The following is a 26,361-nucleotide window of genomic DNA, read 5'->3' as shown; positions in this document are numbered from 1 at the left end:
AGCCTTTCAGGCCAGTTAAAGTTCCTGGGAATATTATCTGCATCCTCTCTAACTTAATCAAGATCTTCCCTGCAGTGCAGTATCCAGAGCTGCACACAATACTCCAAGTGCTTCCTAATCAATAGCCCCTTTTACACAGCCATTAAAAGACAGGAATTAACTGCCTTTTAACAACTTCACAAATGCAACAATGTGGCTAAGTTTGTAGATGATGCAAAGGTAGATAAGGTTGTGATAGTAGGAGATTTTAACTTTCCACATATTGACTGGGACTCCCATACTGCAAAAGGGCTGGATGGCTTGGAGTTTGTCAAATATGTTCAGGAAAATTTCTAAATCAATATATAGAGGTACCAACAAGAGAGAACGTAATAATAGATCTCCTATTAGGGAATGAGACAGGACAGGTGACAGAAGTATGTGCAGGGGAACATTTTGGGCCCAGTGATCATAATGCCATTAGTTTCAATTATGGAAAAGAATAGGTCTGGGCCTTGGGTGGAGATTCTAAATTGGAGAAAGGCCAATTATGAGGAAATGAAAAAGGATATAGAATGCAAGGTTTGGGGTAAATTGTTTTAGGGTAAGGATGTGCGAGGTAAGTGGAGGACCTTCAAAAGTGAACATTTTAGAGTACAGAGTTTGTATCCTATTAGGATTAAAGGCAAGTTATCAGACATAGAGAACCTTGGTTTTAGAGGGATATTATTTGGAAGGTGTATAACAGATATAGGCAAGGAGGAGCAAAGGAGATATTTCAGGTAATGCAAGAACTACCTCAAGAATGAAATTAGGAAGACTAAAAGAAGATATGAGGTTGCTTTGGCAGACAACGTGAAGGAAATTCCTAAGGGTGTCTGCAGGTATTACAAAATTGGTCCTTTTGAAGATCAGAGTGGTTGACTTTGTCTGGAATCAAACTAGATGGGAGAAGTCTTAAAAACATTTTCATCAATATTCACTCAAGAAAAGGGCACAGCGTCGCGGGAAGTAAGGAAAACAAGCAGCAAGGTCATGGAACCTATACAGATTAAAGAGGAGGAAATACTTGCTGTCTTAAAGCAAATAAGAGTGGATAAATCCCCAGGGCCTGACAAGATATTCCCTCAGGCCTTGAGGGAGGCTAGTGCAGACATTGCAGGGGCCTCCAGCAGAAAAAAATTAAATGTCCTTAGCCACGGGTGTAGTGCCAGAGGACTAGAGGGTAGCTCATGTTGTTTAAAAAAAAAGGCTCTAAAAGTAACCCTGGAAATTATAGCCTGGTGAGCCTGATGTCAGTCAGTAGTAGGTAAATTATTGGATGGTTTTCTAAGATGTCGTATATGCAATTATTTGTATATCCATGGACTGATTAGGTATAGTCTACATGGTTTTGTGCATGATAGGTCATATTTAACCAATCTTAGAGTTTTCCAAGTGCACAAGGGAGTCATGGAGAGATCAGTCCCTACAGAAGGCAGAGAGGGGAAGATGTCTTTGGTAGTTGGTTCCTATTGAAAGTACCAGAAATTCTCAAAGAAAATGCGTTGGATGTTAAGGCTGGTGGGGTGGTAGATGTTGATGAGGGGGTTTCTATGTTCGTTGCATCTGGGGACAGAAGGGGCCAAGGCAGATGAGCAGGAGATGGAGGAGATGTGGGTGAGGGCTGAGTTGATGGTGGTGGAGGGGAAGCCACATTTGCGGAAGAAGGCAGATATTTTGGAAGATCTGAACAGATCTTGACCTGCTAAGTTTCTCCAGCTTTGTGTTTTTACTTCAGACAGTGTGTCTGCAGATTTTCATGTTTCACTGCAGAGAATATTTACTGGGATGTAACCTGGACTTTAGGAACTGAGTTACAGGGAAAGGTTAAACAGGTTAGGACTTTATTCCCCAGACCGTAGAAGAATGAGGGGAGATTTGATAGTTATTCAAAATTGTGAGGGGAACAGACAGAGTAAATGTAGATAGGCTTTTTCCACTGAGAGTAGATGAGATACTAACCAGAGGACATGGGTTAAGAGTGAAAGGGGAATTGTTTAGGGGAAACTTCTTCACACAGAGAGTGCTGGGGGAGTGGAATGAAATTTCAGCTGAAGTGGTGAATTGCAGATCCAATTTTAACATTTAAGAATAATTTGGACAGGTAGCTACCTGTCCATACCCAGGCTATGGACTGGGTGCAGGTCAGTGGAACTAGGCAAAAAAAAATGGTTTGGCACAGACTAGAAGGGCTAAACAGGCCTGTTTCTGTCCTATAATGTTCTATGATCCAGCTGGAGGAGCAAGTAGTGTTGAGGAAACTGAAGTTGCAGAAGGATTCGGACAGATTAATAGAATGGACAGAGAAGTGGCAAGTGAAATATAATGTCGGAAAGTGTACGGCCATGAACTTTGGTAGAAAAAATAAATGGGCAGACTATTTTTTTTTAAAAGGAGAGAAAATTGAAAATATCTAGTATCAAAGAGACCTGGGAGTCTTTGTGCAAATAGTCTGAAGGCAAACTTTCATGTTGAGTTGGTGGTGAAGAAGACAAATGCAATACTGGCATTCATTTCAAGAGCACGAGAATATAGGAGCAGGGGCATGAGGTTGAGGCTTTATAAGGCATTGGTGATCCTCACTTGGAGTATTGTGGGCAGTTTTGGGCTCCTCATTTAAGAAAAGATGTGCCGACGTTAGAGAGGGCTCAGAGGAGGTTGACTAGAATCCTTCCGGGAATGAAAAGGGTGTCATTTTTGACAGTTCTTGGACTGTATTCATTGGAATTTAGAAGAATGAGGGGGATCTCACTGGAACTTTTTGAATGTTGAAAGGCGTAGACAAAGTAGATGTAGAAAGGTTCTTTCCCATGGTGAGAATATCAAGGGCAAGAGGGCACAATTTCAGAATTGAAAGGTATCTTCTTAGAACAGAGAAGCAGGTGGTGAAACTGTTGCCATAGATAGTTGTAGACGCCAGGTTATTACGTGTATTTAAGACAGAAATTGATTGGTCCTTGATTAGTCAGGGCATCAAAGGTTATGGGGAGAAGGCTGGATGTTGGGGTCGAGTGAGGAAATGGATCAGCTCATAATTAAATGGTAGGTCAGTCTGGATGGGTTGGATGGCCTATTCTGATCTTATGTCTTATGGTTAATGTGGTTGTGAATGAAGTCATTTGGGACATTTACTTTGCATTTAACTGGACTGTGGAAAGAACGCCCCATATCTAATGCAACATTCCAGCTTCTGTGTTTTAGCATGTGATCTAGAGGATTGCAATTATATCCAGCTGAATTGAAAATAATTAAATATGAAGACCGCAGAGCCCACCTCACTGACAAAAGGCAAAGGAGGAAAAACCCAACACCCAACCCCAACCAACCAATTTTCCCTTGCAACCGCTGCAATCGTGTCTGCCTGTCCCGCATCGGACTGGTCAGCCACAAACGAGCCTGCAGCTGACGTGGACTTTTTACCCCCTCCATAAATCTTCGTCCGCGAAGCCAAGCCAAAGAAAAGAAGAAATATGATTGGTTTTACTTTTAGAAAAGGAAGCACTTCCCAACTGTCTCCTTCACTGATTTCCATTCATCTCACAACACAGTCAACTTTGTTTTCTTGCCAATGAACTATTACAAAATGAAACCGTATTCCTTTTAAAATATACATTATTAGAAACAAATTAATTGATATTTTCTTTCGTCTTTTGAAGGCTCTAAATATTTTTGTAAAATATCAATGTCTCAAACGTTACATTACAAAGGAGAAAAATGTAACCGAAATGTCCCTACCACTGATCTGTCCCAAGTTGACAGTGTAACCTTACAAGAAGAAATGTACGGCAGTCCTTTTGCACATCTCCTTATAGTACGTTTCCCTATATCCAAATTTTGCTTAACTGAAAAGTTCAATCATCCAAACTTATTTTCTTGGCAGCAACGTGACATCCCAAGTTGACGTGCCCATCTGAGGCTCTGACGGGCTGTTAGCACCAGGAAGACAGACATTGATGTGGGGAAACATACTGAGTCAGGGGGGTAGATCTCAAACTTTATTCACCTACGTACCATCTGAGCTACTTCTTCACTTTCTGCGAACCACCTCTAACAAACCCACGGACCTCCAGTTTTTTTGGAGGGGAGAGAGAGATGCTTGAATCCCTTCCCAAACCACTGACTAGACTTCTGGTGGGAAAATCTTTGGAGAATTTTCTTTTATTTCCTGTCAATAAATTGACAACTTTGTTTGCTATTTGTTTATTTTATCAGTAATACTTGTCTTCCCTGCGCCACCAATGGCAAACCCATGGAAGAGTAGTGGTCTACAGATCACAAGTTGAGATACTCTGGAATAAGGGGTTACGTTTTGGTGCCATAATGCAGGATGAGGAAGAAGTGTGTTCCAAAATCTAGTAACCTTCAGCATTTAAAGATCCAAAGTCTTTACCATCATCAGAGTGGAATGAAGTTTCTCCGTATGTACTGTAGGAACGGAGAATCCTGGACATTATCAAAGATGGCCTCCTCCTCGCTTGAGCATTCCTATCAGTTACAGTTTCAAGCTAATGCCTGTATAAACTAGCCAGTGCCAAGACAAAGCACCTCAGACAAAAATCAGATGTGGACAGTTTCTTGTTGCTGGCAAACCTCACGATTCTCAGATGAAACCTTCCATCTTCCTTGGAATATTATTCTGATGTCTTCCCAATGACATGTCTTCTGCTGGGAGGAGATACACTAACACTGCTAGATCAAGTCAGGTTCAAGCCTCAAAAGGCCAATTCTCAAGCTATCAAAGTCAGAAGCAAAAACGGTGAAAGGTTATCGAGCAGCGGTTCTCACATGTCACAATCGTTTCTTTTACTGTTGAAGAGCCATTGATGAACATCCCAGTGGTACAATGCAGATTACACTGGACAATTAAGATTTGGCTTCCTGAACACTTTTGGTTTTTTTTTCTTCATTCACCCTTGGACGTCTTCCCTGCTGATCTTGGTGCAGTCAGTGATGAACATGGGTGAAAGGTTTCACTAGGACGTTACAACCATGGAAAAGCGGTATCAGGGCAACTGGAATCCATCAGTGCTGGCCGACTATTGTTGGACTGACACAAGAGACATCAGATGCTGAGTACAAAGGAAAATCAGTGGCAAAACATTTTTAGGTCAGTTGAACTAATACAATGCGTCAGCATCATGATGTAATTAAACAGGATAAATTCAATAAAAGTTAATTTAATGTTTCTCCAACTTCCTACATGATACAGCAAATCTGAAATCATCTTTGTGTTCAGCTTGAAGCTGTCTATCATAATCCCCATTATTTTTGATAGGAAGCAAATGTTTTGAAAAAAATTGTTTTCAAGTGTCAGGGTGGAATGGCATCAGCTGTAAGAATGAGTATTTGCACTTGCCCCCTCCTTCAGAGCAGACAGAAAGGACATCTGAGGAAAAGCAGGAAAGCAGCAGGTGGGCCACATTGGATTACTTTTGGGAATTGGGTAACAATTTCTCCTGACTTAATACGTTAGAAATTAGTGCAGTACAGGAAGTCTCTAGCTTGCGAACGTCTGACTTACGGATAACTCGTGCTTACGAAAAACATCGAGCCCCCAATCACACATGCTCGTAATGTTACCTTCATTAATGTTGGGGAAACATTAAATTACCTCATGATGCAAGACATAAATGGAATGAAAGCAAATGTTAACTTTTAATCATGATTTTTTTTCCACCTAAACTGTTGTAAGAATTATTTCTTGAATTTTTTGTTACAGTACTAAGAAGAACATTTGACTAACTGGCGCTAAATAAGAACCGTGTGTACCTGTTCTGTCTTATCTACAAATTCAACTTAAAGACAGACATAGGAATGGATCTCGATTGTAACCCAGGGACTCTCTGTACACAAAAGTGCTGGAGAAACTCAGCAGGTGACCTGTGTGACACAGTGTCCAGAAAAGTAAAAGGCAGTCATACTTCCCATGGATGTTGCATGCCCTTCTGAGTTTCTCCATCACTTTGGTATATTGTATTATACTGTACCCAAGAATGTGCAGATTTTCTGGTTAGAAATTGCTTATCGTTGGTTCTTCAACCAGTAAGATGGGGTGAGTGGGAGAGAGAAATCCAGAGAGTAAAATTTAAGTAAATGGCCAAACTTCTTCCCTGATTCTCATCAAAGGGAGTCATCATTATTTATCCATCTGTTTGTATTCATCATCTCTCTTTTTCTGTCTCGTGGCCTATTGCAGTAATTTAATTTATACCTCTGCTGCTGGTGCACCTTGCATACCCTTGTGGCTGCAGCAAGTAGAGAAAAATGTAGTAATGTAGTACATTTCCTCAGACTTGATGAAGTGTTTTGGCCTGAAGGATCAACCACTCTTTTTCTCCCATTGACTCTACTCGACCTGTTGAGCTCCTCCAGCAGATTGTGCCAAGCTTCAGATTCCAGCATTAACGGTCTCCTTTACGTCTCAATGACTTCAGTGCATCTGCAAATTGTACTTGTGTATATGACAAGAAACAGAATAATGATGCACCTTGTATCAAAAGAATAAACACCTTAATGGTGACTTTGGGTCAGCATGGTTAACCTAGAAGTTAGCGCATTGCTATTACAGCGCCAACGAATCCAGGACTGTCTGTAAGATGTTTTCAAGTTCTCCCCGTGACTGTGTGGGCTTCCTCAGGGTATTCTAGTTTCCTCCACATCCAGGTGTTCCAGATTAATTGGTGTATTTGGCTGGTACAGACTTGTGGGCCAGAAGGGCCTGTTACTGTGCTGTATATCTGCTCTTGAAAAATAATTAAATTTATGTTGAATGCTCTTTTGGAGCTCAGTCCAGGTATTCCACTATTGAATGTTGCATTTTCTTCTTGTACTGTGTCAAGATCTATCTGTCTTGTTGATTGAGGACAAAATAGAGAGGGTGCTCTAGCAATGCCATCTTTTTTCTGCAGGACCTTTATTTTGATGATGTTAAATTCCATGAGAAAGAAAGGAAAGTGAAAACAATTTAATGTTTAACTTGAGGATGACCCTTTTTCAAAATTAGTACATGGCCAATATAGAATGTGATCATGAGTCACAAATATGGTCTCAGAGATCAGGACAAAACTGGAATTGCTGGATCTGTAAGTCAGCTGCACATCCACCGTGCTGCCACGATCAAGAGGTATTTAAGGTTGATTCTAAGAAGAATTCCTTAATGGTGACTTTCTTTTTCTCACGAGCACCGCTCATTCCACAAAAAAGCTCTCTGGTCCATATTCTCTGAATGAAAAGATATCTCTTGAAATATTAGAAGGCCTCAGGAACAATGTTATCCCTGGTGAAGTTCTCACAAATTGAAGGAAAGCAATTTTAGACACAAATTCCTACACTTCCGAAGGAAGTTGAGGAGGGCAAGGCAGCCAGCCTCCAGCCTGATAACATTTGTTCAGGAGCACAAATTGCGAGGGTCCTGTCTGGCTGCATCATTGCGTGGTTACGGTAGCTACAAAATATTGGTCCAGGAGTCAATACAGAGCGTTATCAAAACGGCCGAGAAGACATTTACCAAGAGTGTCGGTTAAATGGGGTTCAAAGAATTATATTGGATCTTTACTCTTTTTTGAATATTTTATGTTTGTTTTCACAGACTTACAAAATCCAATAAACAAAGCGATTCATGTACATATGCATACCCAAAGTCCGTATTTGTCCCAATCCCCCCCCTCCTCCCCGCACCCACCACAGTGAATACATTCCAAAAACATATCTCGATCCCACTCATCATGGGTCACACGACCTCTATCAAGACCTGTTAGAGTATGGCAACCTTATATGTAGTACATGGTGTCACATTTGTGGCCCGAAATGTGAAGTTAATAAAACATCGAACACAAGTTTTATCAGGTAAACTTCTCAGGGTCTTTATTTTCCAGTTTCCTTTGTTCTCCTGCTTGTGCTCTTATCTCTCTCTCATACCACGTGACTTCCGGTACATCTCATACATATTCATTATCATGACATCCCTCCTTTAATCAGAAATAAACTTTACCTTCACTTATCAATATCCCTCGGAAACATACAAACATCGTAACTAATGGTAATACTATAACTCAACTACATAAAATTTACTTCCTACAGCACTCATACATGCACTTAATGATATAAGATTAAAATACTGTCCCAAAGTTCTTATTAAAACTATGGCACAAAGTCTTCGTATCGTTTGGGCACTTTCCGGTTTCGTTTCGGCCGCGATATTGTTGTCGCTTCTCGGTTGTTCACTCTCAGCATCGGAAATACTGCTCACCACGGCTTCGGGTGTTTCTGGCGCTCTAGTCACTTCATCAGGAGTGCTGGTAACTGCCTCTGGAACATCATCAGGTCTCTCAGTTTCAGCATCTCGTATTGGCCTTTCAACCTCTTCGCTCGATGTATCTCTGGACTGGTACCTTTTTACACCTGATACATTTCTCTTATACAGGACTCCAGTCGGAGACTTGACTGTCACCATACTGCCACTTCTGGATACGACAGTATAGGGTTGATGGTAATAAGGTGTGTCTAGCTTACCACCAGTTTCATGCCTCACTAGAACATTATCACCCGGCATGATGTCTGAGTACTTGGCTCTACGTTTCAAATCTGTGTACAGCTTTGCTGCACCTTTCTTTTCAGCATCGTGGCCCCTCATCTCCTGGTCGTCTCGGATTTCCTTTATTTCTGGCATTTTTGTGCGGATTTTTCTCCCAAAAAATGCTTCTGCAGGACTTTTACCAGTGGTTGCATGAGGCGTTGCTCGATAGACAGCCACATAAGATAGCAATGCTTCTCGCCAATTTTGTCCTTCTGCGTGCAATCCTCAATCGTTTTTCAATGGACTGATTTTGTCTCTCTACTTCTCCATTGGCTTGCGGCCATTTCGGAGTTACTTTATGATGGTGGATACCTGTGGTCCTCATGTATTCCGCAAATGTCTCTGAAATGAATTGTGGACCATTGTCAGAGTATAATGTAACAGGTAATCCATATCTTGCGAATATCTCTGCTAACGCTTGTATTGTTTTTTCAGTGGTTGTGGACCTCAATACCACGTACTCATAGTATCTGCTGTAGTAATCTATCACTACCATAATTGATTCACCCGTCGGTAAAGGTCCAAAAAAATCAACAGCTACGTCGATCCATGGTCCTGTCGGGAGTTGCGTACTCCAGATCGGTTCTGGCGGATTACTCTTACTTGTGATTTGACATCCATGACAAGTTTTAACAAATTTCTCTGCGTCTTTATCACAACCTGGCCATCATACCTTGGTCCTGAGGTTTTGCTTGGTACCAACAATACCTAGGTGTCCTTCATGCGCTAAGGATACGATCTTCGGACTCAATCTTTGCGGTATCACCAATCTGCAACCTCTTAATACACACTGTCCGATGCAACAAAGTTCGTCTCTAATGGGAATGTAAGCCTTGTGAGTACACTTGTCCCATTGTCCACTCTGTATGCATTCTCTTACTTCCTTGAGTTCTGGATCACGTTCGGATTCTCTCTCGACTTCCTTCGTAGTCACAGCTTTCGGTGTCGACTGAATAGCTACGAAGCGTACAAAGCTCTCTGTTTCTGTTCCCAATTCTGACTTGGATTGTGGACCACCATCCTTCACCAATCTGGACAGCGGATCTGCAACGTTTGTTTTCCCTGCAATGTGGATTACTTTATATTTGTAGGGTTGTAGTCATCTCTCTATTCTGGCACATGGTTTGGATCTAGGTGCATAGATCACCTCTAATGGCTTATGATCTGTGATGAGTTCAAATTCAATGCCGTATAAATATGCATGGAACCTCTCACAGGCCCATAAAAGTCCGAGTGCTTCTTTCTCTGTCTGAGAGTATCTTCTTTCCACATCTGATAACGATCTGCTGGCATAGGCAATGATTCTTGGTCCTCCATCATGCATCTGGACCAACACAGCTCCTAAATCAACCGGGCTGGCATCCGCTATGACTTTGGTTGATGCCGCCGGATCGTAATATCCAAGAGTTTTTGCATCTGTCAGGCTTTGCTTCAGCGCTGTGAACACTTTCTTCTGCTCAGATTCAAAATGAAATGGTACACCTTTCCTGGTTAGTTTCCTTAGTGGTTCTGCCACTGTAGCGAAATTAGGAATGAACTTTGCACAAAAATTGACCAATCCCAGGAAACTCCTCACCTCTGTTGCGTTCTGAGGTGCACGTGCCTCTGCAATAGCTTTCACCTTGGCCTCTGCAGGGTTTAGTCCTTCCCGTGTAAGTCTGTGTCCCATGAAGTCCATTTCTGACATACCGAACTGGCACTTGTTTCCATTCACGGTAAGGCCTGCCTCCTGTAGTCTAGATAGTACACGCCTCAACCATTTGTCATGCTCTTCCTTCGTTGGTGCATGGACTATGATGTCGTCAGAAATGTTGGCAACTCCAGGAATGCCTTGAATCACTCGATGGATTTCATACTGGTAGATCTCCGAAGCTGCATTAATTCCAAATGATAGTCTCTTGTAACGATACAATCCACAGTGAGTCACAAATGTTGTTACATCTTGGGAACCTGGATCCAGCTCTAATTGATGATAGCCCCATTTCAGATCAATTTTTGAGAATACCTTGCTGGTAGTTAGTTCTTGAAGTACTTCCTCCACTGTTGGTATAGGGTGTCATTCTCTAATTATAGCTTCATTGGCCATTCTCATGTCAACACATAGTCTTATGTCACCCTTTGGTTTGGGCACAATCACTACGGGACTGACCCATTGTGTCGAATGTTCCACCGGTTCAATAATGTCTTGTTCGATCAATTCTTTAATTTTGGCTTCGACTTTCCCACGAAGTCCAAACGGAGTTCGGCGCATTGATTGTGCCTTGGGTTTGACTGTTTCATCTACCGCTAGCTTCAATTGTCGACCTTTCAGCTTTCCTACTCCTTGGAAGACTGCGGGGAATTCTTGCTTCATATCCTCGTATGACTGAATTGAATTGACACAAGCTCCAATATGAAGTATTGCCAGGTCTTGCGCTGTGCTTCTACTCAGCAATGGTTCTCCCCTCTCTTCTATGACCATAAACTCTGCTTCGGTGTACTTATCTCCAGCTTCAACAGTTGCAGTAAAACATCCAATGATCTGCAATGGCTTGGTTGCTGTGTATGGATACAGTTTCTTGGAACACTTCTTTGAGGTACAGATAATCTTTTTCCTTTTCAACTTCTCCCATAAATGTCGATCAATCACATTACTGTTGCTGCCTGAGTCTACAATGACCTGAACTGTCACTCCACCAATGATCACTGGGACTTTCTCATGACGTACTTCATTCAACGTAAATTGGTAACAACTCTGTTCCTCCTGGGTATCATCATCGTCACCGTCTATCTGGCGAATGGTATCTTTCTTTCCAGGATACTTTCCTTTCCCCCAGGCTTTGCCTTTGGAAGTTGTACTCTTCCTCTTCTGGTCTGCATTGGACTTGCTTTTGCACTTCTTTGCAAAGTGGTCCTTACCTCCACACTTTCTGCAAACTTTGCCTTTGGCCGGGCAATATGGGTCTTTTCCAAAGTGACCTCGGTTTCCACATCGATAACACTCCACGTCCTGTGTCGACGTATATCTTGGCTGATTATGGCGATGTGAAAGCCTCTTAATTTGCTGGCTTGAGTTGTCTTTCAGGGTCATGGTATGAAATTGCCCTTCAACAGCCTCTAATGCAGCAGCAATGGTTAAAGCATCGGTGAGTTCCAACTCACTCCCTCTTTCCAGTAGACGTCTTCTGAGTTCATCTGATCTACAGTGCTGTACGACTTGATCCAATAACTGGTTGTCCAAATCAGCTGGCATGTAATTGCATCCAACAGCTAGCTGGTGTAGTCTTGTCACGTACTGAGCAATTGTCTGGCCATCTTCTTGTCTCGTTCTCCGAAACAAATGGCGTTGAAATGTAGCATTCGGTGTCACTACATAGTGTGCATTTAATGCATCTACCGCTTTCTGGTACTCATCCTTTCTTCCAGTATTCAAAAGTGTCTTAAATGTTTCCCGAACTGCGGGTCCAGCGGTGAAAAGAAGTAACGCCCTTCTCTGCGCTTTTTGTTCAACTGTACCGGTATCTAGAAATAGGCCACGACTGTCGGCGTAGGATTCAAATTCTTCCAGCCATGCCTTCCACTTCACACTTACAGTGCTTGCGTCACCCGTTGGGTCAAAATGAGCAATTCCACTATGTGTAAGAAAGTCACCGTCTTCCCCAGCCATGAGGAAATATTTCAGCCCCAAAAGTACTGAGTCAAAGAGAAAATTCTTATCACCTTGAAGTTGTCTGTAATCCTCTGAAATCTTCTTTAGTCTTTAATTTTCTTCAAGCTTCTTTCATCCTCGTCGCCAATGTCACATTTGTGGCCCGAAATGTGAAGTTAATAAAACATCGAACACAAGTTTTATCAGGTAAACTTCTCAGGGTCTTTATTTTCCAGTTTCCTTTGTTCTCCTGCTTGTGCTCTTATCTCTCTCTCATACCACGTGACTTCCGGTACATCTCATACATATTCATTATCATGACACATGGGTTCTCAGATAGATTGATTTCCCCCTGCCCCCATTTTTACATAGGAATAAGGTTAAATTATCCCAGTAAGGCAAGAGGTGTGATCTTGGCACAGTGGATGCACCTGCCCTTTTGTTTTTCAGGTCCTTAGTTTTCTTTTTCCTTTTGAGTTCTTTTTAGTGTTTTATTTGAATGGCATTGCCATTATGATTTCTTTTCATTAATGAGGACCCTTTCCATCCAGCACACAGTATCTTTGACCCGCAACCATCAGGAAGGAGGTACAGGAGCAACAAAATCAGGGACTGTCAGGCTTCTTTCCACAGGCTGTAAGATTGATGAACAGTGCCCTGTAACCAAGTAAATCATCACAAAATATTTATTTTAAATTATATCTTTATGGGTGTGCGATTATGTACTGTGTCCTTAGTGTGTGCACATATATGCAGGAAAATGCTTCCAGTACTTTACTTGTGGAAAACAAAGTTAAAAAATCTCTCTGCCAGGGTTTTGACAACCTGTTGAAGGTGACCATGAGAGTTTATTGTCATGGACACAAGTACAATGTCCAATTCACTGAATTTTTTCTTTCTTGCTGCAGGAACATAGGAATGTAAACAAAATAAATAAATGACCAGACAAGAAAAAATAATAAATGTACAAGGATAAGCTAAAAATTGATGGTGACATGGTTAGTGTTGTAGTTAGGACGACACTATCACAGCGCCAGTGACCTGGTTTCAAATCTAGCGCTCTCTGTAAGGAGTTTGTACGTTCTCCTTGTGTCTGCATGGGTTTCCTCTGGGTATTTCAGTTTCCTCCCACATTCCAAAGGGATTCATGGATTAATTAGTCACATGGGTATAATTGGGCAGTGCAGGCTGCGGGATGGAAGGACCTGTTAACGTGCTTGCAAGTAGCAGCAGGAAGAGTTTGTGACCATGAAGGTGAGTGTCCTTAATGATGCTGTCTGCTTTCTTGAGGTAACTCCTTACATAGATGTCTTCAATGGATAGGTGGTATCCTCCTTTCCTTTCCATAACAGTGAAGCAGTATTTGGGATGGGACTGAGAAGCCCTGAGTTTATATGGGAGTACATAGAGCTCTGCACCTCCCAACTACGCACCTGTAGCAGTCTTTGAGTCCCATATTGGCCTCATCTGCCATGTCAAGACCCAGGTTACAGGAGCAAGGCAAGCCTCAAGCCCCAGAGGCCTGCCTCGGAGAAAGGAAGGACACAGGCTGGGAAGAGATTCAGGAAACCGGCAATTGTAATGAACTTGATTAACCTTGCTCTTAAACCATGGCATCTGGGATTCATGAAGCGATGATAAGCTATTTAGAAGACCGGAAGTGTGTGTGGAGGAGCTTCTGGGTTTTTGTAGCAGATAAATCACATCTGTAGAGCTGTAGAAAGCATTTGTTAGTTGCAATACTTATAGCAATTTTGCAAAATAATCGCTGCCAAAATATGAACATCAATTTGTCATTTACAAACATCTCAGTGTCACAGCATTTCCCACAAAGGCAATTTAAAATGTTGAAATTAACCAGAACCCTATCCAAATCACTCGAACTTCACAACATCCTTAAAGATAGGCAATAAAAGTGTTTGTTGGCCATTTGTTAAATGTAATTATATTTCAGTAATTTAAAGAAAGAGCAAACTTACATTTAGATAGCACCTTTCATGATGACAGCATGTCAGAAGGGGCTTCATTGTTGGTGGTGATTCTGAAGTATAGTCTTTGCTGTGATATGGAGAATGATAATAAACAGTGGAAATAATAAACCAGTGTTTAGATCAAACCATGGGTGGCAAGGTTAGTGTAGTGGTTAGCACAACACTGTTCCAGCGCCCGGGACCAGCGTTCAAATCTGCCACTGTCTGTAAGGGGGTTGTACGTTCTCCTCGTGTCTGCATGGGTTTCCTCCAGATGCTCCAGTTTCCTCCCACCCTTCAAAACGTACTGGGGGTTGTAGGTCAATTGGGTGTATCTGGGCAGCATGGGGTCGTGGGCCAAAAGGGCCTGTTAAATTTAAATTTTAAATTTAATGTAAATGCTAAAAGGATTTCTCTACTGCATACTTATAAAATGCATGATAGAGATTTTTATCATTAACATAAAAGATATTTGGATAGGTATGTGGACAGGGAAGGTATGTGGACAGGGAAGATTCAGAGGGCTTTGGGTCAAACACAGGCTAACGGGACTGGCTTAGATGAGTTACCTGGCTGCAGTGGTGGATTAACTACCATCCAGGCCCCTTGGCTGAGCTTTAGTAAGGCTACCCCCGACTGCTCCACAGCCCTTGCACTCCGTTGAATAAAGTGACGTTAAGTTATGTTAAATAACATATTATTGTACTATGTATAAAGTTATAGGAATCAATTACAGCCCTTTTGTTCATTTATTTTTCACTTTCTTTACATTTGTAATTTAAAAAACGTACATGTTTTGGTTTACAAGTGTCAATAACAGCATGTAAATCAACAATGCGCGCCTTCCTTAAAAAAAATTGTTCGACATGAGCCTTTGGGCATGATTGCCTCACATATTCTAAATTTATCTGCCTGGTATGTGCTGGGAATACACCAGTTGGTGTTTGGTTGGAGGAGGGGAGGAAAAACGTCATTAAAATCAAACAAAACTTTACCTTACAGAAACTGTCTGCTAGCCCCAAATAATTGAAAAGTCTGTTTGTTACAAAAGGAAAAAGTAAAATCAGTTCTTAAAAAGAAGTCTTGATACAAAATAACTCAGGAGAAGGGAGAGTCTTTTTTTAAAAAGTAACCCTCCCTTAAGTGACGCTGAGCGTTGACTAAAATGGACATGAGTCAAGCTCTGCTGCAGGAGGCAGACCTCAGACTCATGCACATGAACAAACGCGACCATTGATTGACAGGTAGCATTGAGACCGGCAGGGCCCAAATTGATAGATGGCACTTTCGCTAGCTGTGATTTACGGGTGGACCCAGGACTAATGCAAGCCCATATTGACAAGTGGTTACATTGAGGTACCTGTGGTTGTGACGGGCCTCCCTTCCTTCCAGACCCCTAGGCTTCAGCTTACTTGGCCTAATGGTTAATCTGCTACTGCCTGGCTGGCATGGGTTGGGTTAAAGGACCTGCTTCCATGCAGTACAGCTCTATAATTGTATGAGAATTTGGATTAGTGACTGGTTAGGGTCACTTAGGGTTGTGAAGAAAGCTTCTCCGACATTAAGGGATGCATTCCTCAGGCTTATGACTACATTCACTGTGATGCTACATTCTAACGGTAGGTTGGATGAGCTATTGAGTGTATGACCTCTATATTTGCAAGTTGCGTTGTTGGAGTTCATGCATTGTTGCCTGTGGAACATTCTGAGGCACCTGACATTGGATGTAGTAGTGATAAAGAGCTTCCTTCAAAGTTATTTGGAGGAATAAATTTGTAAGGAAAGAGCCGACATTTGTAATAAGCACCAGGTTGTGATTATGGGAGATTTTAACTTTCTACAAATTGACTGGGACACCCATACTGTAAATAGGCTGAATGGTTTGGAGTGCAGGATAGTTTTCTACACCAATATATAGAGGTGGCAACTTGAGAAGGGGACAGTGTTGGATCTGCTACTAGGAAATGAGATAGGTCAGGTGACAGAGGTGTGTGTTGGGGAGCACTTTGGTTCCAATGATCACAATAATATTGGTTTCAAGATAATTAAGGAGAAAGATAGGTCTGGAGCTAGGGTTGAGATCTTTTGATTAGAGAAAGGCTAATTTTGAGAAGAGAATGGATTTGGAAGATGTGGACTGGAATAAATTGCTTTATGGGAAAGATGTAGATTCAAAGGTGAAATTTTAAGAATAGAGAGACGGTTTTTCTTGTTGGGATGAAAGGAAAGGTTAGAAGTTTTCGGAAGCCTTGGTTTTCAAAGGTTATTGGAAACATGATTCAGAAAAAGAGAGAGGTGTACAAAAAGTATAGACAGCATGAAGTAAATGAGGTATTAGAGGAATATAAAGAATGTAAAAAGTGTAGAGAGTTGTGAGCGAGTGCAGCGAAGAGACTGAGGCAACAGGCTGGGAGCTCAAGTATCACAATTGGTTTATTTTGAATTCTGCGCTGCAGCCTTTAAGCCCGTCTTTGGATCCACTTGTGCCATGGTGGCTGGCCACGATGTTTCCTGGGAATGAACATGGCCGGCGGCACCTGCATGCGGATGCCCCCCAACTTTGGTGATAGAAACATTACCTTGGATTGAACCTCTCTGCTTTCTGGCAGGCTGGAGCTGGTCATATGGTGGACTAGATTTGGGCATGGTTGTTGGCAGCAACTGTGTTACGCAGCTGACCGAGTCTATGGCTTGGAATCGGTAGAGAACATTCGCTCATGGCACAACCTTGTTCAGGTTGCTGAAGTCCGCGTTGACCCATCCCTGGATCCGCACCCCAACGGTGCAAATGCACACGTGACCTTCTGGTCCGGACCAGAAGAGAGGGTCCCACGGTGCCATCTTTGCCATGGCAAGCTGCTGCAAATGTGCATCGCCATAAAAGAACCTTAAGAAATAAATTAGAAAGGCTAAGGAGAGACACGAGGTTGCTTTGTCATGAGGTGAAAATAAATCCAGAGGGTTTCTACAGCAAAAGGATAGTGAGGGATAAAATTGGTCCCCTATAAGATGAGAGTCGACAGCTTTGCATGGGGCCAAAAGAGATGGGGGAGATTTTGAACAATTTTTTTTCTTCAGTATTTACTAAGGAGAAGGATATTGATCTGTGAAATAGATCTGTGTAAGGGAAATAAGTAGGGAAGTTACGGAAACAATGATGACTAAAGAAGAGGAAGTTCTGGTGTTTTAAGGAAAATAAAGGTGGTTAAGTCTCCAGGTCCTGACAAGATATTCTCAAGGACCTTGAGGGATGTTAGTGTAGAAATAGTAAGGGCTTTGACAGAGATATTTAAAATGTCTTTAATAATCGGAATGGTGTCGGCGCATTAGAGGGTAGCTCATGGAGTTCCATTTTTTTTAAAAAGGTGCTAGGAGTAAATCTAGTAATTATAGGCCTGCAAGTTTGACGTCAGTGGTGGGTAAGTTAATGGAAAGTATTCTTAGAGATGGTATATATAAATATTTGGATAGGCATGGTTTGATTAGGAACAGTCAACATGGATTTGTGAGGGGAAGATCATGTTTGAATTATTTTGAGGAGGTTACAAGGAAAGTTGATGAGAGTAAAGCAATGTATCTGTGTATGTGTATATATAATATATATATATATATATATATATATATATATATGGACTTTAGTAAGGCCTTTGATAAGGTTCCTCAGGGAAGGTTAGTTAGGGAAGTTCAATCATTACATATTAACATTGAAGAAGTAAAATGGATTCAACAATGGTTGAATAGATGACAGAGAGTAGTGGTAGATAACTGTTTGTCAGATTGGAAGCCGGTGACTAGTGGTGTGCCTCAGGGTTCAGTATTTGGTCCATTACTATTTGTCATATACATTAATGATCTGGATGATGGGGCGGTGAATTGGATTAGTAAGTATGAGAATGATAGGTGGAGCTGTGGACAGTGAAGAAGGGTTTCAAAGCTTGCAGAAGAATTTAGCCAGTTAGAAATGTGGGCTGGAAGATTGCAGATGGAGCTTAATGCAGATAAATGTGAGATATTAGATTTTGGTAGGGCTAATCAAAATAGGACATGCATGGTGAATGGCAGGGCATTGAAGAGTGCAGTGGAACAGAGGGATCTAGGAGTAAAGGTACATAGTCCCCTGAAGGTGAAGTCACGTGGATAGGGTTGTGAAGAAAGCTTATGGTATGTTGGCCTGAAAAAAATCAGAGCATTGAGAAGAGGAGCTGGGATGTTCTGTTAAAATTGTGCAAGGCATTGGTGAGGCCAAACTTGGAGTATTGTGTACAGTTTTGGTCACCAAAGATATCAACAAATTGGAGAGAGTCCAGAGAAGATTTACTAGAACGTTGCAGGAGTTACAGGGTCTAAGTTATCGGGAAAGGTTAAATTAGTTAGGTCTTTATTCTTTGGAGCATAGAAGGTAAAGAGGGGATTTGATTGAGGTATTTAAAATTATTTGTGGTATATATTAAGTTGATGTGGAGAGGCTCTTCCCTTTAAGAAAGGGGGAGATACAAATGAGAGGACATGAGTTGAGAGTTAGGAGGAAAATTTTTAGAGGAAACGTGAGGGGGGACTTCTTTACTCAGAGAGTGGTGGGTGTGTGGAAAGAACTTCCAGATGAATTGACGGAGGCCAGCTTGATATTAGCATTTAACCATATAACCATTTACAGAGCGGAAACAGGCCATGTCGGCCTTTCGAGTCCGCACCGGTTCACTTGAACAACTCCACTAGCTCAATCCTCTCGCTCTCCGCCAATATCCCTCCAACCCCCTCACCTCCATGTACACATCCAACAATCTCTTAAATGACAGAAGGGATCCTGCTGCAATTATCTCATTCGGAAGAACATTCCATTCTGCCACCACTCTCTGAGTGAAGAAGCATCCTCTAATATTTCTCCTAAAGTTTTGCCCTCTTACCTTTAACTCATGCCGTCTTGTTCCAACCGTCCCTGCCCTCAGGGGAATCTGTTTATGTCAAGAGGGGAAGTTGGATATGTATATGGACAGGTAAGGAATGGAGGGTTATGGGTTGAGTGTAGGTCAGTGGGGTTAGGTGAGAGAAAGTGTTCAGCATGGATTAGAAGGGCCAAGTTGGTCTGTTTCTATGGTGTAATTGTTATATGGATGAAAGAAAAATAGATGGTTATGAGGGAGGGATGGTTTAGTTTTTTTGGTAGGTTGGCACAACATCGAGGGCTGAAGGGCCTGTACTGTCCTGCAGTGTTCTCTACAGGGGTTGTAGGTTAATTGGTCACATTGGGTTTTTTTTGGATGGCACAGGCCTGTTACTCTAACTTATAGTCTAACTCTGTTACTCCATCGTTTCTCAGCTTATTGGCTAAGAGCAAATGTAGTGTAACTGTAATTCTAAATTTAAAAAAATAAAGCTACGTGTATCAATAAATAATCCAACACATTTGTCTTCCTTTCCAACTTTGCAAGTTGTGCATACACCAGATTTGTAGCCTCAGGCTTAAGTGACGGTACAAATGGCTTTACCCAAGTTCCAGCTCACGTCAAATTTATTGGGATGATTTCCAGCTTCATCAACAGAAATAACTAACTCGGATTTACCACACCCACATGTCATGTGGAAATGCACCATCATTTCATCTTCAGCTGTTCACTGAATAAGCTGCTCAGAGCTGAACAAGGAAATAATCCAATCAAGTTCAAAATCCAGTATTCTTATTTACTTAAAAACCAAATAGCTTATTGTAAATGGGCATCTTCAACCAGAGTATCTGTGAAAAGCTGCATCAAGGAAAACTGTCTACCGTCACTCAAGCCCTCAATTGTGTCTCATGCATCCAAGAAAATTCCAAGAGCCTATTTCCTTTTATTACTACCAGAGTATATTTAACGGTTTGAAACTTCCACCAATTCAGGTCCAAAATCACAGACCCACCAAATCTGGCCTGGGAAAACACACAGGGAACTTGAGTGGCAAAACATTTGTTTAGATGTCGTGAGAGAAAAGGTTCATTTTACAAGCAGAGCCATCCAATCTGTTGCTCACCCATTTTCTGAAGCCCCTCCATTTATTTCCTTGCCCTCATGTGGGACAGATGTTATTCTGGCACTTGCCCTCACTGAGGGGTGAGTTACAGCGGCCAATTGATGGAGGGAAGTGGAACATCTGGGCCCAGCAGGCAGTCACAGGGAGAAATTGGAAACCCCACACAGTTGCACAGGGATCAGGATAATCCCCAGGTAAACAGGAAAGACTGCAGATGCAGGAAAACTAGAGCAATGCACAAAGTGCTGGGCAGGCAACATCTGGGGAAGGCAAAAGTTGATGCTCCGAGCCAAAATCCCTTCATTGGGAATTGCAAGAAATGGGCAGAAGCTCGAATGAAAGGGGAGTGGGCAGGGAGGGGGAGGAGCACAGGTTGGAGGAAGAGGCAGGGGCTAATCAAGATGCACTCTGATCGGAAGAAGAGGGAGGGGGCTGAGGAAGGTGCATTCTGATCAGGAGTGCAAATCAGTAGAACATAACCCAGTCCTCATTGAGGGCTCAGTAGTGGAGAGAGTCAAGAACTTCAAATTCCTGTGTGTCAACATCTCCAAGGATCTGTCCTTGAGCCTCCATGTCGATACAATCATGAAGAAGGTTCGCCAGTGGGTATACTTGAGGTGTTTGAGGAGATTCAGTACGTCACCAAAGACTCTTGAAAATTTCTGCAGGTGGACCACGGAGAGTATTCTGGCTGGTTGCATCACTATCTGGTGTAGAGGTGCCAAGCTCAGGATGAGAAAGAACTCCAGAGGGTTGTTAACTCAGTCTGTGACATCACGTGCACTGGATTTCACTCTATCCGGGACATCTACAAGAACTCTAAGAAAGCAGCCTCTATCCTCAAAGACCCCCACCACCCAGGCCATGCCCTCTTCACTCTGCTACCATTGAGGAAAAGGTACAGGAGCCTGAAGATGAACACTCAATGGCACAAGGACAGCTTCTTCCCTGGTGCCATCAGATTCCTGAATGATCAATGAACCACAGCCCCTGCCTTAGTTTGACTTTTTCTTTTTCTCGCACTTTTTATTTTGTAAGGTGGTTAATTTGAATTTTTGCCCTGTAACGCTGCCGCAAAACAATGAATTTCGTGACTTGTTCATCACAATAAATTCTGATCGGAGGAAGGGAGGGGTGGGTGTGGAGGTAGAGATGGGCAGGACAAGAGGGCTGGGAGAAGAAAGGGAAGGAGAAAAGGAGGAGGAATGTGCTAGGGAGCTAAAGGAAACCAAGAGGAAACAGTTGGTGGAGAAAACAAGGGGAGAGGTTACCGTAAATTGTTGAAGCTGACTTTAATGCCTTCTGTTTGGAGGCAGCCAAGGTGGAATATAAAGAACTGTTCCACCAATTTGTGTGTAGTTTCATCCTGGCAGCAGTGTCATGGATGGACTGAGACTCAGGGGCAACAGCGCTACCTGCTGCACCACGGCACCTACCAAAATCATTTCTGATTTCTTTCGCAGCTAAGTTGTTGATCAGTTATCATTGCCAATCATTTCTAGAGGCTATCCTTAATTGAAACATCCCAGCTTTGCCTGAAAAGGGATTCAGCTGTATCAAAAATATATGTAACCATGAAGCTGTCCTCATATCATACACTGTTGTCTTTATTAGTGTTATTCAGAAGTGCGTATTGCCAACGAGGCCATGTAACCTGAACACAAAGTGGAGAGGCCATAGTCTTGAAATGCAATCCAGAAATCATTGTTGCTCAAACAGCATCTTTCGAAACGTGGAGGGACCCTGAGGGTTTTTAAACACCCATAAATGCAAGACAGAAAAATAGATAGACTAAGACATACATGGAGGTCATTTGGCTTCAAATCATCTGCTGTCAGTCCCGATGCAACTGTTGTTGAAATAATAAATGTCAGGAATGGTCAGTTATGAAATGAAAATCAAAAACACTGCAGATGGTGTAAATCTGGAACGAAACCAGGAAATGCTGGAAACAATCAGCAGGTTGTGATGGAACATGGCATTCTTTCTTTTCTTTCTTTGGCTTGGCTTTGCGGACGAAGATTTATGGAGGGAAATGTCCACCTCTGCTGCAGGCTTGTTGGAGACTGACAAGTCCGATGCGGGACAGGCAGGCACGGTTGCAGCGGTTGCAAGGGGAAATTGGTGGGTTGGGGTTGGGTGTTGGGTATTTCCTCCTTTGTCTTTTGTCAGTGAGGTGGGCTCTGCGGTCTTCTTCAAAGGAGGTTGCTGCCCGCCGAACTGTGAGGCGCCAAGATGCACGATTGGAGGAGAGATCAGCCCACTGGCGGTGGTCAATGTGGCAGGCACCAAGAGCTTTCTTTAAGCAGTCCTTATACCTCTTCTTGGGTGCACCTCTGTCTCGGTGGCCAGTGGAGAGCTCGCCATAGAACATGATCTTGGGAAGGCGATGGTCCTCCATTCTGGAGACGTGACCCACCCAGCGCAGTTGGGTCTTCAGCAGCATGGATTTGATGCTTGCGGACTCTGCCAGCTCGAGTACTTTGATGTTGGTGATGAAGTAATTCCAATGAATGTTGAAGATGGAGCGGAGACAGCGCTGATGGAAGCATTCTAGGAGCCGTAGGTGATGCCGGTAGAGGACCCATGATTCGGAGCCGAACAGGAGCGTGGGTATGACAACAGCTCTGTACACGCTGATCTTTGTGTGTTTCTTCAGGTGGTTGTTTTTCCAGACTCTTTTGTGTAGTCTTTCAAAGGTGCTATTTGCCTTGGGGAGTCTGTTGTCTATCTCTTTGTCGATCCTTGCATCCGTTGAAATGGTGCAGCCGAGGTAGGTAAACTAGTTGACCGTTTTGAGTTCTGTGTGCCCGATGGAGATGTTGGGGGGCTGGTGGTCATGGTGGGGAGCTGGCTGATGGAGGACCTCAGTTTTCTTCAGGCTGACTTCCAGGCCAAACATTTTGGCAGTTTCTGCAAAACAGGACATCATGCGCTGGAGAGCTGTCTCTGAATGGGCAACTAAAGCGGCATCCCAAGTCCAAAGCCCTCTGCGCAGCTCAGACGGCGAACACGGCATTGCATGTATACTATAAAGGTTGGCCCACCTCTGACTCTAACTCCCACCCTTAAGATTCCCCAGTAAAGGCTGAGCTTCCCTGATCTCCTCCCTTCATACCAGCCTTGGAACCGGGCCAGCAGCATGTGATGACGTGCCTGTGTTTTAGGTTATTAAAACCTTCAAGTCTGCTTGTGGTTATTGATTGCGCTGCAATTTAATAACCTAAGTAACTGCCATGGACGAGGTGATTCATATGGAGAAGCTGGAGACCGATCCCAGGGATCAACATGTGGCTCCCCTGTCTAAAGGCCTACATGAGGTGCGACGAGATCACAGACGACGTAGATAAGTATGATCTACTCTTCTCATATGTCGGTCACCTAGCTTATCAAATAATACAAGACTGTGATAAGTACAGTGTCATGATGGCCCTACTGTGGCAGCAATGCGGTGCTCCCATGAACTCAAAGTATGCTCATTATGTTCTGGTCATCCGGCATCAGGCCCCTGGTGAAACTGTCGATGGTTTTGTGAGTACCATGTAGGAACTAGGATGAGCCTGAGGGTGCAGAAATGTAAAGGCAGCAGTCTACCAAGAAGAACTCATCCATGATGGGTTAGTGGGCAGCTTCCACATTCGCGAGCGACTCCTGGAGAAGGGCAATAGGACCCTACAGGAAGTAGTGCAGCTGGCACGATAACTTGAAATGCCCCAGAGAAATGCTGAGGCTTACTCTGCTGGCAATCTGGCTGCCGGGTAGAGAGCATGGGCGCCGCCATCTTGGGACACAGGGTCCCCAACAGCCACTGTCGCCGCTGAGCACACGAGATGCAACTACTACATCCCCAGAAGCACTGCCCGGCCTGCAGCACAACTTGCTCAAACTGTCAGAGGAAGGGACACTACGCCAAGGTATGCTGGTCCAAACCTTCCTCCAGCACCGCCACGAGCGGGCCGCAATCTGCATTGCTACCTTGGAATTACCAACTACCGGCATCATTTCTGGTGGCAGAGAACCAAATGGCAGGAACAGGAGGAAGATGAGATGGGCCGAAGTCACTTCCGGCATTTCTTCCAGACCCCACCGCGTGCGATCTATGGGGGCGGCCATCTTGGCGGAAGCTGCCTCCATAGTACAGCAGCAGCGACTCGGAGAATGAATTGACTCTGGCCTCAAATGTTCTGGACCAGAACAGGCCACACCAACTGGCACGATCCATAATGGACATAGAGGTAAACAGTTGTGCCATGTGCTTCCTTATTGACATGGGGAGCACTGAAAGTTTCATATACCCGGGTACTGTATAATGCTATTCCCTCACAGTGTCCCCTGCAAGGTGTAAAGTAGTGCTAGCATCAAAATTTCAGCCCACAGAAATCTGAGAATACTGCACAGTGACCCTAACCGTGATGGGCACAAAATATAAAAACTTCAAGCTGCTCGTCATGCCCCACCTCTGCGCATCATTCATACTGGGACTGGATTTCCAGTGCCAGCTAAAGAGCATGCTCATGAAGTCTGATGGCCCCCATCCTCCCTCTTACTGTCCAAAACAACCAATCCCTGGTTAGCCTGCCCCTCTTTCTGAACTCAGCCAATCAGAGGCTGGAATGTAACCCGGGTCCTTCTGCGACCAACCCCACCCCCACCATTCCAGAATCTCACCCCAGACTGAAATCTGTCCCTTGGGACAGAGAGTTTATAAAAGAAGTAGAGTGACTGCTAGTGGAGGCCATTGTAGAGCCTAGTAACAGCCCCTGGAGGGCACAAGTGGTGGTGGTGAAGAGTGGGGAGAAGCTCCAGATGGTCATTGATTATAACCAGACCATCAACTGGTTCATCTATTGGATGCCTACCACCTTCCTTGCATAGCCCAGTATTGGGTCTTCTCTACCGTTGACTTCAAGTTGGATTATCATCAAATTCCGATTCGGCCTGAAGTCCACCAATACAGGGTATTCGAAGCTGATGTCCACTTCTACCATTTCTTGTGGATCCAATTCGGCCTCATGAATGGAATGTCCGTCTTCCAGAAGGACATGGACTGCATGGTTGATTATCATAAATTGAAAACAACATTTCAGTATTTGGACAGTGACACCATCTGTGGCCGTAACCAGAAGGTACACGATGTAAACCTGTAGAAGTTCCTCAGCAAGGCCAAAGCCCTGAACTTGACCTATAACCAGAAGTACGTATTCCGCACTTCACATCTGGTGATACTAGGGTACATGGTGGATCATGGCGTTATTGCCCCAGATCCTGACCATATGTGGCCCCTCCTGGAACTCCCTCTGCCCCAAAACATCAAGGCCTTGAAAATGTGCCTGGGGTTTTTCTCATAATATGCCTGGTGGGTCCCCAATTATGCGGACATTGAATATCATAAATAAAAATATGACGCTTTGACAACCTACTTAAAAATGGGTTCAGTGAGCAGGTTGAAGAGCAAAAATCAACCTGAGCTTCACAGTTATAAAATACGTCAAAGGTAAAATAAATTAATTAACAATTATTGAAAAGAAAAAAGTGGGTGTAATATCACCGCACAACGAAGATTTTGTTTCCTGAACACTTAATGTATTTTATGGATTTTGAACTACTGATTATGAAAGTTGCCTTCACATTTTCTTATCTTTCTTTCTTATAGGTTTAGATATAACCTATTTTTATGATTTCCTGTCATATTTTGTCTACTTCAAGCATAAAAAAAAAACATGATGAAGTGCAACATGTCATTGAAAATTCACTCTCTGCATTCGAACTTGGACTTCTTGACTGCTGGTCTTGGTGCAGTCAGTGACAAACATGGTAAACGTTTCACCAGGACATTGGAGCCATGGTATCAGGGCAACTGGAATCCATCAATGTTGGCTGACTATTGTTGGACTATTGAGGCATCAGATGCTGAGTACAAATGAAAATCATCTGCAACAATGTGTCAACATCATTATGTGATTAAACATGCTAAATTCAATAAAGGTTAATTTAATATTTCTCCAACTTCCTATATGATACAGCCAATCTGAAATTATCTTTGTATTCAGCTTGAAGTTGACTATTATAATCCCCAATTATTCTTCAGGAAGTAAACCTTTTAAAAAAAAAATTGTCCAGTATAATCACTGCTGTACAGATCTGGTCACGTGCCATCACAA

General features: G+C 43.0%; 1 long non-coding RNA gene across 1 annotated transcript in view; it reads right to left on the bottom strand.

The window, feature by feature from the left end:
• The window catches only part of LOC138764010 (uncharacterized), a 34,847-nt gene extending 20,566 nt beyond the window's left edge, over positions 1–14,281 (bottom strand). The window contains exon 1 of the long non-coding RNA XR_011357958.1: positions 14,204–14,281. This is a non-coding gene — a long non-coding RNA (uncharacterized lncRNA). The remainder of the gene's footprint in view (positions 1–14,203) is intronic.
• Between the last annotated feature and the right edge of the window lie 12,080 nt (positions 14,282–26,361).

This window comes from Narcine bancroftii, chromosome 5 (assembly GCF_036971445.1).
Source record: "Narcine bancroftii isolate sNarBan1 chromosome 5, sNarBan1.hap1, whole genome shotgun sequence".
In the NCBI taxonomy this organism is placed as follows: Eukaryota; Metazoa; Chordata; class Chondrichthyes; order Torpediniformes; family Narcinidae; genus Narcine; species Narcine bancroftii.
This window is presented reverse-complemented; position numbering and strand designations above follow the sequence as displayed.